The sequence below is a fragment of the Prionailurus viverrinus genome, chromosome B3 (assembly GCF_022837055.1).
Source record: "Prionailurus viverrinus isolate Anna chromosome B3, UM_Priviv_1.0, whole genome shotgun sequence".
NCBI classification, from domain to species: Eukaryota; Metazoa; Chordata; class Mammalia; order Carnivora; family Felidae; genus Prionailurus; species Prionailurus viverrinus.
Window position 1 is genome coordinate 42,954,425 of NC_062566.1, and position 13,179 is coordinate 42,967,603.

General features: G+C 33.5%; 1 protein-coding gene across 8 annotated transcripts in view; it reads right to left on the reverse strand.

Annotated features, from left to right (window-relative positions):
* Window positions 1-13,179, reverse strand: part of TCF12 (transcription factor 12) — a 382,275-nt gene that overhangs the window by 290,076 nt on the left and 79,020 nt on the right. The window lies entirely within an intron of this gene.

Sequence of the window (13,179 nt, forward strand, 5' to 3'; positions counted from 1 at the left end):
AATCTTTAGACCATCATCATTTAAGCAGTAGGTAGTTTGCTACACCCACAGACTAAAAGAGACATTTTTTATAACATATATTGATGAGATCTTATTTCCTTCAAACTTTTAAATAGGCCTATCCTTTGCTGTTAACCAATTAAACATCTGAATGGAATAAGACATTATAATGCAGCAATTAGAATTGCAAGGAAGATAACATAAGGTCACAAGTTTAATCCTTGTCTATACTAGTTCAATAACCAGCTTTTTCCTATGTTCACAGATCTGGTCAACCATTTTATCTAGTCACTAGGTGGGAAGAGAGGGTCAACGAGGTAAGAGGAGAGAGAAAAGGCAAAGGAATCAGAGAAGAATGGATGAATAAGTTCAAATCCTTTACCATTAGTGAAAAAATAACTAAGATGGTGGGACAAGGATATCTTTCATTCCATGACCTAGTCCCATAATAAGGGGCCTGGGAAATTAAAACAAACACCTGAGAATTTAGTTAGCAAATATGAAGAGTGATGTGGAGATTTTTATAGGCTTTTTAATAATTTTTATTTTTATTGAAGTATATAGTTGACATACAATATTATATTAGTTTTAGGTGTATAGAATAGTGAAAATTTTAATTTAGGTTTTCTGCTCAAAGTAGTTAAGAAATTTTTAAAAGTTCACCAACAATATTCAGGGCACCTGGGTGGCTCAGTCGGTTGAGCATCTGACTTAGGCTCAGGTCATGATCTCACAGTTCATGGGTTCCAGCCACGCTTCAGGCTCTGCACTGACAGCTCGGAGCCTGGAGCCTGCTTCAGATTCTGTGTCTCCCTCTCTCTCTGCCCCTCCTTGCTCACACACACTCTCTTTCTCTCTCAAAAATAAACATTAAAAAAAAAGTTCAGCAATATTCCAAAACATATTCCAAGAACACATTGGCCCACCAAAACTTCCTCTGCTCTAAGTTCTGTAGGAAGGATGCTGCAGGCCAACAGACATGTAGGGTAGTAATTAATAACAGCAAAATTGCCCATGTTAGAAACTAATTATCACCCTTTCCTTATTAAAATAAGTACATTCAGTATTACAGGAAACACAAGCTATGAAATGCAATCTAGAATTTACCAACTCAAATGTGTGGTTCCAATATGTATAAACTGCTGATTAGAAGGGCAAAGGAAAATACAAGGACTGTGTCCCTCTAAATGTTCCTATGAAATGTAAGCACCACAAAGGAAAACCATCCTAATATGGAGCTTTATTTCAGTATATAATTCCCCAATAACTACAAGTCTATAATCCAACCAAGAAAGGAGGCACAACACTGGCTTTGTATCATATCATTAGGGATACAGCTTGAAACAATAGCATGAAATCTTATTTTACATCTACTGTTCTGCTCCAAACATTTTCTTTCACTGAAGACACATAAAGTACAACAAACAGACAAGAGGTAACTGGAAAACTTTGCACATAAACTCTCTCTTTCTCTCTCTCTCTCTCTCTCTCTCTCACACACACACACACACTATACCTAACAATAAACAGTATCATTGCATAACAAGGCCAACAGCAATTTTCCCCTGCTGGATACATTTTAAAACAAAAATTTTTATCCTAAGACAAGATAAAATGCTTTTTGAGACTTAGTTTTAGCTATTTTATTTTTTCTATCTTTTCCATCTTTACTCCTTTACATGCATATAAATAATAAACTTTTTATTATTGAGTTCCAACTTTGAAGTCAGAAAAATGGATACAAAAAAGAGAATACAGCCAGGTCAAGGTAAACTAGATTTGGGAGAGTGGACTTGACATTTTCAAGGCTAACTAACACTTTTAGGTAGGTCTGTACCACCTACACAATATCCTCATCTCCTAGCATCAAGCCAAAGTACAATAGTTTCCTATTTTCTGTAAAGGATGAGTGATGTTCACTTCTAAGCTCAAGTTAGTTCTACTAAGGAGACAGCAAGTCAAGGTCTTTTACCAAGTCAAGGTCAGCCCTCCTTCTTGGAGCCAGCAAACGATTTTGTGTAGCAGTAACACTGGAATTACAACCTAGGTTCCTGGGTTTTCACACATAGACTCATTCAGTGCCTTTGAGGTAGGAATGTCAACTGTTGAAGAAAAGTTTACACACACACACACACACACACACACACACACACACAAATAGAATATAAGCAAATAATCTTCTGAAGCAGAGGTTGGGCTGATGGGTCAAATTCAGCAGTTTCTCTGTTTTAAGTCACACAAGAATGGCTTTTACATTTTTAAATGGTTATGAGAAACTATTATAACCTAAATTTTGCCTTGGGCATCTGGGTGGTTCAGTCAGTTAAGTGGCTGATTCTTGATTTTGGCTCAGGTCATGATCTCACAGTTTTGAGATCAAGCCCTGTGTCTGGGCTTTGCACTGAGCATGGAGCCTGCTTAAGATTCACGCGCACACACGCTCTTTCTCTCTCTCTCTCTCTCATAAATAAATAAATAAATAAATAAATAAATAAATAAATGTTTGTTTCTTTGTTTGTTTTGCCTCTTGGCCTGCAAAGCCTAAAATAGTTGACTATCTGTTCCTTTCAGAAAAAGTTTGCTGACTTCTTCTCTAAAGCAAAAAATATGTTCCCCTATAAATTCTAACTATGGGATGTAAACATGATTACAAAGAACAGCTAATATTTTTAATGTTAAAATCAAATACTGTTATAAAAGTAGTATGATCCCAATTTAAATGTTGGTATAAACATGCATAATGTTATATATATATGTGTATACACACACACACACATATATAACATATATATATAAAGGGCAGGAATGAAATCAACATCAAAATGTCAATGTATACTTAACATATCTTGGCAAATGTTACTGCCTCCTTTATTTTTTCTGTACTTGCCGAATCTTAAGTGAGCATATCATTGCCATAATCAAGAAACAGTTTTAAAAGATTATAGTGTGCTTTTAGAAGACTACAGTGCGCTTTTTAAAAGATTACAGTGATTTGTAGTTATGTGGCTACTTACATGTAGGTTAATTCTCTGGTATTCACCACTGTCTATAAATCAAACTGTTACACATTAAAATGGTATCTTCACATCTTTCACCATACACAAAAAAGGAAAGGCCCTCGGGGTGCGTGGGTGGCTCAACTGACTCCTGATTTGGACCCAAGTCATGATCTCATAGTTCCTGAGATCCAGCCCCACATTGAGCCCTACATCAGGCTCTGCGATGACAGCACTAAGCCTGATTGGGATTCTCTCTCTCCCCATCTGCCCCTCTCCTGAGCGCTCTCTCTCTCTCAAAATAAATAAATAAACTTTAAAAAGAAAAAAAAAAGAGAAGGCCCTCTCTCTGGATTATCGGAAGACAAAATTGCTGATTTGGCCTCTCAAGTTATTACTCTGCAATTAACGTTCACACACATTATAAAATATTTAATATGAAAGCACAGTTCAAATATTAACTGACTACTATATTCATGTCAGCTTCAGTGTTTCTTTCACAACATGCTTTTTAAAAACTTTCACTGGGGCACCTGGGTGGCTCAGTCGGTTAAGCGTCCGACTTCAGCTCAGGCCATGATCTCAGGGTTCAGTTTGTGACTCTGAGCCCTGCACAGGGCTCTCTGCTCTAGGCACAAAGCCTGCTTCAAATCCTCGTCTCCCTCTCTCTGCCCCTCCCTGGCTCACGCTCTCAATCTCTCTAAAATAAATAAATATTTAAAAAAAGAAAAATGAAAAACCTTTTACTAAAACCCTAAATGTATTCTACATACACTGCACATATTCTTTGTAACTATAGCATTAACATTTAAAACATACTAGACAGAACAATTTCTTGTTAACAGTCACTAAACAGTTCAAACAAAATTTTTCCTGATATAAAATGTTACTATTAAAATATTAGACAGGTATCCTGCTAACACTAAAGTACAATGAAACAATCTTGGTTGTTTTCATAAACAGTATTTTAATTTTTTGTTCAATAATTATTGCTTATGTTTCAGCTGTTATTTTGAAGCACATTAACTCTGTAAACATAATACAACATACTAATATACTTCATATATGCCATATCATTACAACCAATTTATCTCTAACTTGATAAATAAAACATTTATTTTAAATGCTTAGAAGGCATTTCAAAGTCACAACTTCAACTCTGTTTTGAAACAAAAACCAGTCTTTATTATTTATCTCTCCTGGGTTTATCTTTCAAATATATATTTAAGTATTAACTTTTGAAGATGTTAAAGTCCAAATGTGAATCTCTTAAACCACAAATATAAATCAGAATACAACCTATCAGACTACAAACAATAGCTTTTCTTTCCAAGTGCCACAAAATATTTCTGTTCCCTTTATAGTACAGTTAATTTAATCTCATTAAAATGTAATATCATTAAAATGCAAAAATGCCAACTTTTTAGAAGTAAACAGTACTGATCATGCCAAGTACCAAAACTGCAAAGTAATAGATTCCACAGCTATTTAACATTGACTACAGTCTGAACTTCATATAAAGTAGCAGTTACAAGAGTTTTCCTCCTCTCCCTCTCTTTCAGATGACAGAAGAAAGCACTGAGAGAGAAATGTTTTATTCGGAAAACACAAACCACATTCCATAGCCTCTATCAATAATTTAAATCTTAATCCCAATTATTGAATTATGGCACTTTGCAAGTAGACATCAAAATTTAAGTATTGTATTGACCTTATCCTCAAAAACATATCTTACTTAGGTAGACTAATATTATAAATCCAAATTCTTTTTCTGTTATCAAAGCTAGTCAAATATTCTCAAAAAACCCAAAGACAAATTATTTAACACAAAACAAATTTTGAACACCTTTTGTTCCTTCCAAAGTAAGTCTATCCTGCTAAGTATTCCATTAAGTCTTGTCAGAATTATATTTAATTAACATATCTTACAGGTTACCAACATTTCTCACAGATACACTAAACAGAGACAATTTTGTCACTTACTCTAGGTTAGGCCCCCTTTTAAAAAAAAACTGTAGACGTGACTTAGTAAATCAAGTAAAAAAAGACCTTTTGTGTATAAGAATATACAAAGTAACTCACTTGGTTCTATAGTCAACAGTCTCTGTTAAAAACTTTTAAAACTAATTTACTCCAAAAGATATGCAGGAATTCAATAGATTATAAAATTGCTGGTAGATTTCTATTTCTGGTTTCTGCCATAATAAATACCAGGGGTTTAAGCTGAGCTGCTTTTTTGACTTTAAAGATTTTTCCACAGTCAGCAACTTACAACAGGACATACTGTAATACCAAAATGGAAACTACTTAATCAACATTTCCTCATGGAAACACAGATCATACATAACAGTCTATAAGGGCAAAGTTTTATTTTAAAAAGTAGCATTTAAATTTCATTGAGCAACACAAGCTCAATCTTTCCCCCTGGTTCTGTCAACATATTCAGTTAATTTTAGTCAACACTGATATTACACACACCAGAAAACTGAAATGTAAGCAATATAAGGCAATTTATTTGTAATGCTGAATAAAACCACACTTTCATTTTATTAGAACAGAGGTCACTGGTTTTCCAGTCTTATAGAATAAATATGACCTTGTGCTCATGCTATGGGGTTTTTAAAATTCTCTCTCTATAAAAATTTAAGCCATGTGGAAAAACCCAACAGTATGTGAATCATCCAAAACATAAATCTTTCAGATTTCAAGTTTCAAGCTGCAGTCATCTATAGCATCACAAAAGGCTGACAAAAGATTGAGAACTGTTGGGCATAATTTCAAAATGTTCCTCTTCCCTTTCCGTACACTCTGTAAAACATACAGTTTAAATTAATAAAAAATAAAAACTTCATACCTGAAATTCCCTCAGCCTCATATAGTTGGTCCTGGTTGGCTTAACTACATACAACCTCTAAATTCTATCATTTAAAAAAAACTGCAGGAAATAACTTTTTAGTCATTGAGCTCCACACTTATACAGGAAAAATAACTGTTGAGAATCAAACAGGTTATAGAATTCCTAAGCTTTATATTCTAAAAGGAATAGTAAAAAATAGATTTTATTAAGCAAGCATCATAGGGTAAATAAAGATACACCGTACAGGCAAGCTTTTCTTCACTAAATGCCATCTATTGTATAATCTTAAATTACATGGCTCAAGTTTTTAGTATTCTTTTTATGGAAATAAGACCTGTAGTTACAAGCAAACTAATTTAGCTTTTGGTATGAAAAAGAAGGGAATTTGATAATACCAATTTGCTACCATCTACGGATCTGGATAAACTAACCAGGTAAGCCAAAATAAATCATAATACATATATGAAGACTGGTAGACCCAAGGGAAGTAATATTAATTTGGCCCTGACTCACACTTTTAAACAGTCCTTTGCAATACTCTTCATTCAATTGCCTCATTCTTTAGTGCTTCCTCTTCACAATGTCTAAGCTTACTTCCTAAGAGCTTTCTTCTTGCAGGAATCAGCATTTATTGACCTCACAAAGCACACACAATTGCTGCTGTCAGCAAAGAACACAGAGTTTGGAGAAAAAGCATTATAGAAGCATTGGAAGGGTGTGAAAGTGTAGCTTCTCATACAGTAATGTTTGTAAAAATCTGGGACCTTCAATTTAAGAAATACTGAAGATTGTGAATATTGCAGAAGAAATACATTTCAACCCCAGACTTCATTTCATCTGATTTCATCTGACATTTAGTTTATACAACAGAGTAGAAAGATAATTTCTACTACATTTACTGGTACTTACACAGTTAAGCAATATGAAAGCCTGAGTATTTTTTACAGTGTCTTAGAACAATCTTACAAAGGTTTTTACAAACACAAGTGCAAGCCTCCTGAGGTCATCTGAGATCTCATGGGGCTTTTCATAACAGGAGAGTGTTAATCCCCATTGCCCTGCCTATTTCCAATATGGATCATTAGTTTCTGCTTACCTAAATTCCTATTACCATTCCAACTGGCTCATATATTCGTCAATTCCTGTCTTGAACCACAGTCCATGTACTAATTATTAAATAGGCAAAATGAAATGGCTTCTTTGGGTGCCTATATACTACCAAAAACATTTCATACCACTTTAGGATTAGTAAAATAGTAGTTTAAACCATATTCTAAGTGTTTAAATATTTTTACTATTACTTTGTATGGCACAAGGAATATTCTGATTGCAACTTTACACCGAATTTCTAGATTTTATCTCTGTCAACAGAGTTTGTTAATGATGAGCTTAAGTGCTAACAAAGCTGTGAAACTACAATTAAGGTTTCATTTCACACCATGTTAGTAATCAAACCTGAGCTAGCACAAGGATGAAACATAGCTAAATAGACCCAGTTGACCACTCCCTGTCCCTACCATCCACATCCACACACACATTCTCAATCTCTCTTTCTCTCAAACACATACACAAACATAATATGCACATGCTTCTCTAAATCTGTGTATGTATATGTATGTGTACATATACTACATAAATTTGTTTCTATATATACACATCATCTCAACCAGACACATATATAATTCATGAAGATCAAAACGGAAGAGAAGTATTATCTTTCTTCACAGGAATAGGTGCTATAGACCTCGGGAATATTAAAACAAAGACGGAGAGACCCAAATCCCTTATTCAAAAATTCTAAAATACAGGGCACCTGGGTGGCTCAGTTGGTTAAGTGTCTGACTCTTGGTTTCTGCTGGGGTAATGATTTCACAGTTTGTGGGTTCAAATCCCACATCAGGCTACACACTGTAGTATGGAGTCTGCTTGGGATTCTCTCCCCACGCCTCTCTGCCCCTCCCCAGCTTGCACTCTCTCATCTTTCTCTCTCAAAATAAATAAATAAACTTAAAAAAAAATCTAAAATCCAAAAAATTCTGAAAACCAGTTTTACAGAACTCATTTAGTGGTAAAACCTGAAATGAACTGAAATGAGGATAATTATAATCCTCATTTTTCCCACTCAAAGTGTATGTCGATATGTTTCAATTGAGAAACACTGATGTATTTGATTATAAGGTTCTGCCACAGATCCGTCTGGGGAATGTTACATAATATATAGTATATACTGCTATTTTAGTTTTTAAAATTCAAGAAATTCTGGATTCTAAAGCAAATCCGATTTCAAGGTTTGGGGGCAAAGGAACTGTGAAGTTATACTTTTATATGAAAAAAAAATACAGTTTAGGGGCACCTGGGTGGCTCAGTTGGTTAAGCATTCGGCCCAAGTCATGATCTCAAGGTTCGTGGGTTCAAGTCCCGTGACAGGCTCTCTGCTGACAGCTCAGAGACTAGAACCTGCTTCAGATTCTGTGTCTTCCTCTCTCTCTGCCCCTCTCCCTCTCATACTACTCTCAAAAATAAACAATAAAAAGGTTTTTAAAAAAAAATACAGTTTATATAATTATCTGCTTTCCCTCTACAGCTTTCATTAACGGCAATCTTCCATCAATTCTAAAGGAAGGGAGGGAGGGAGCCACAATAAGGTTCATGTTTTTAACTCTTCTCTTTAATGCTTATTCATCTCTCTTTTGCCAGGAATGGTTTACCCTGGACTAGAGGCAGCAGTAGCTGCCAAAGGATGAACAGGAGAGACAGAAGTAACAGAAGAGGGCTTAATACATAATAAAGTTCAGAAAAAATATTCAAGCCAGGAATCTTGAGAATTTCCCTATTTTCAATGCTATTATGTCTAATAATAACAACTTGCATTAATAACAATGTTTTATTTCTTTGACTCTGCTTTCAAATATGTCATCTGACCTTCATATTCTATAGTCATTCTACAGTCACTGTATATAATTCAATTGTAATACTGGTACATATTTTAATCCCAGACTATCTAAAACCTACAACATATCTAATACCTACCCCAAAGATAATTCAGAAGGCATATCTATAGCAAGAAAATCAAGCAATGTATTATAAGATATTATATAAATAATTTTTCCATTAGCAGTTACATTGGGATTAGATGAGGTACTATTAACCTCTCAGGTAAGATTTTGTTTTCCATTAACTCAATTTAAATCACTAATCAAGAAGATTCCATTTCATCTGTTTTCTACAGAGAACGCATTCTTCTTCCTGGAAATATAAAAGTATGTTCTATATAATCAAAATGTAGACATAGAGATTTTTTCTTTAAAAATATAATAATAAACCATTTAAAGTAGTAATGTGTTTTAATATATAGTGAAGTTAATTTTGCAAATTTGTCTGAAACTGAATGACTTAGCTATTTCATTCACAAAGGCAAATTAAGCAGATAGTACGTCACTGCAAGGGGAATCGGCTCCAATTAAACAAGCTAATTACTGATCTTATGGAAATCTGTAATTACATTTGCATTAGATATAATCACCATAAATCAGCGAAAATTTTGAATTTACCTGTATGTTTTAAAGCATAAAGATCCTAAACCTTGTTTAGACCTTTTTAAAAAATATTTTAAAAAACTGATTATTTATTTATTTTGAAAGACAGCAACGGGGCGGGGGGGGAAGGGGCAGAGACAGAGAGAGAGACAGGAGTGAGAATCTCAAGCAATCTCTACACTGCCAGTGTAGAGCCCTATATGGGACTGAATCTCTCGGACTATGAGATCATGACTTGAGCCAAAACCAAGAGTCAGGCACTTAACCAAATGTGTCACTGAGGTACCCCTACAGCTTTTTAAATACATTAGCTAGACATATAAAATGTGATTACCTACATTAAATTTATTTTAGTGATAGTAACCAAGAAGCTAAAATTTTGGATTATTCAGCATAAAATCATGGTTTATCTTCTCCATTTTTTTTTTTACATTTTTATCAGCTCCATGGACTTACATGTGTCTTGCTTACCACCGTACCTCTAAAGTCTACATAAGTGCCTTGAGCTTAGTAGACATGCAATAAATATTTGCTAAATAATGAATAAATTACATCTAAATTTAGAACGGGTAAAAACTATATATACAAACTTTCTGTGAAAAAACTACTGTTTGAAACTTATCTCAGCAAACTCTGATGAATTTAGTGTCTTATCAAATGACTTATATACAAGTTCATGTTGTTACATGAGTCACCATTGGTCCTCAATTTATTACTGAAAATACAAAAAGATGAAGACTTGTAGCTCTAAACATAGATAAATCCAAAAAAGTGATGACCATGTCATAGCTTAATCTTCCACAAATGTCAAAAACTAACTTCCAGTTCTGAGTATTAAGAATTGAGGTAACCGAATAGTTTACGGAACAACTATCTATTATGTGCCTAGTAATATGCTGTGCATCCCAAATATGTATATAAATAATATCTATCCTCAAGAAAAGCACAAATGTGAGAGTACAACCATAGGAGTAAATAATCAAACATGACTGGCAGGATGAATAAAATCTTACAGGGAAAAAAAAAAGACTGAAACTGGAAGTCATGTTCACAGATGAGATGACAACTAATCTGGTTGACACAGGAATGCGGAGTAGGATATGGGTGTTGAGAAAGTGGTAAGCCCAAGGTGTCAGAGAAAGGCATTATGAATAGAGGGCACAGTATAAGCAAAGGCACAGAAGAATACACACAAACGTGCACATGCACACACATACAAAAGAGAAAGATAATAAAACTTATTTGAAAAAAACAAATGACAGTAAACTATTTTGACATGGACATCCCTTTTCATAAAAAAATTCTTGTAAGAGCCTTTAACAAAATAATTTAACCAAATATTATTTTCTTAGAAATCTACAATTCTAGGACTAGCAAAAAATTTATGAATAGTCCAGGAAAAGTAACTCATTCTATTATCTAAAATACATAGAACAGACCTTATTTCCTTTGATGTTTAAGCTTACGTCACCAAATGAGCAATAGCTTCAAATCCTTACCTCTCATTTTTACCACTCTCCATGAACCTTATGTCATGTCACTTATTCTAAAACTCACAAAATTTCAATTCTTTCACAGCTATTATTCTTGTCTTTCAAAAAGGACCATAATTTCCTTAAAGGCAAAAAACATTTTTTTGTGTGTGGCAAAAAACTTTTACTAGTCTTTACATATCCAAAGATCTAGGATTATAGTGGATATTCAAGTAAATATTTCTTGACTAAATGTTTGAGATTGGGATTTTACCTTTTTAAAACACATGCTACTTTAAAATATACTTGATATTATATGAACTTGTAGCTTTTCATTCTAGTTGACCATACTATCTAAGAAAACAGTGAGAGTTAGTCTTTCAAGAATTTTTAACCTGCATCCTGTCATCATAACCTGGCATCGGGTTTGATTATAACCTTGTCCTTCACAGGTAATTCTATTAGTCAGCTAGCTTAACTTACAGCAAACACAGGAGAGACCCTAACAGTAAGGTTTGCAACCTGGAGTTTATACATTAAAGCCAACATTCTAAATAAAATAATGCAACACTGAAGTTTAAATGTTTTTATACTTTGCAATTCTCATACAACCATGAAAAACTAAAGAAAAATGTAAGATATAAAGATTCTTAACTTTTCTGTAGAAAGGCACAAATAGAAGACATTCCAAAATATTTACTGAAGGAGTAAATAAAATAAATATAACTGAAATTAAAAATACACTTAGACTATTCTGATAATATTCAAAAACATTTGGTGGGGGAAAAAAGTATTTGGTGAGCTTCAGCAAAAAAAGGAACTAGAGCATTCTTTTCATGACTGAAGAATAAACATATAATTGTAAAGGTGATTATGTTTGGCACAACAGGTAGTAATCTGTGAACAGGCCTGTGTATTTTTAAAAAAGGAACAGGTTGAGATAAACACTTGCTAAGAATATGTGTAATATAATACACAGTACTATAAATTTGAGAAGTATAAAACTAAGAATATTTCCTTATAAGGAAGGGAATGAATTCATTTACTAAAAAGCTTCAATTATATTTCAAGTATACCTTGCTTCCAGAAATAAAAATGTTCCTAGAAACTGTCTATAAAGTGATTTTAATAGAGAAAATTCTCATTAATTTTAAAAACAATTTTTAAATATTACAAGACAGAATTTAAAAGAGAATGAAAAGGGTAAAAGATTAAAAACAATGGAAAAAAATCCATGGCAAAACTATTAAAGAAATAACACATTCTGTGAAAATGAAAATTTTCTAATGATTATTTAGATTTTTAGTCTTTGAGACTTTCATTCTAATCTTTTCATTCTACTGATGGCTCCAAACCAAGCCCAACTCTTTAAAAAAAAAAAAAAAAACAAAACAGCTTTTAGCTTCTAGACCAGTTTATTGCAACTGATTATTTACCCAACAGCCCTGGCTATAGCTGGCTAAACTGGTCTTGATTTGCTTTGGTTTTGTTACCCTTTGAAAATTCTGAATGATAAAGAAACTTGGGCCTACTGTTAACCTGGGTAAAAGAAAAAGTACCTTCAAAAAAGGATTATATAATTTACACAATAATATAACCATGAGCCTCTGAAAATACACCCAGTGTCCATTTCCACTCAATCTATACCATGATCTATCTATGGAAGGAATATATTACACGTAAATGAAAGGGACCTGAGTTTATTTATCTAGTTTTCTTTTTCCAGCAAGCCAGATTGTTGATATATAATTACTATCTCAGAAGCAGTAAAGTCTGTTCTTTTAAGCTGCCATGACATAAACACTAGAAGCTTCAATTTTGTTTCAGATGCTACAGAATGTATAATACCTGACTGACTTTAAAATGCATGAGCCAACTTTTATTTTTACTGAACTAGTCATCACTGATTCTTCTACATTGTTATTTCTAAGAACTCAACAAGTCCCAAAGTGTTTGACTTAAAAGGTGGCTGAAATCAAAGGCACAGAAAACTCAGTTTGATCCTGAAAACTAGACCAAGAGTTCTGTACTTCATCATGGAATCATGAATTACATCCAACAGCTGTTCCCTCACTGGCTATTTTAAACCATTTAATATGATCTGTAGCAAGACTAATTCTTTTCTAAATAAGCATGTCAACACTTATACCAAAACTATGCTGTTCTTCAAAATTGTCTCCTTGAAAAGCTTAATACTTATTTCACTTATGTTGCCACTTTTCAAATAATTTCAGAACTTTCTTTCCAGAAATATCCATCATAGAAAACTCACTAACCACATAAAGAAATCACTATCATTACTGTGTATAGATTAATAC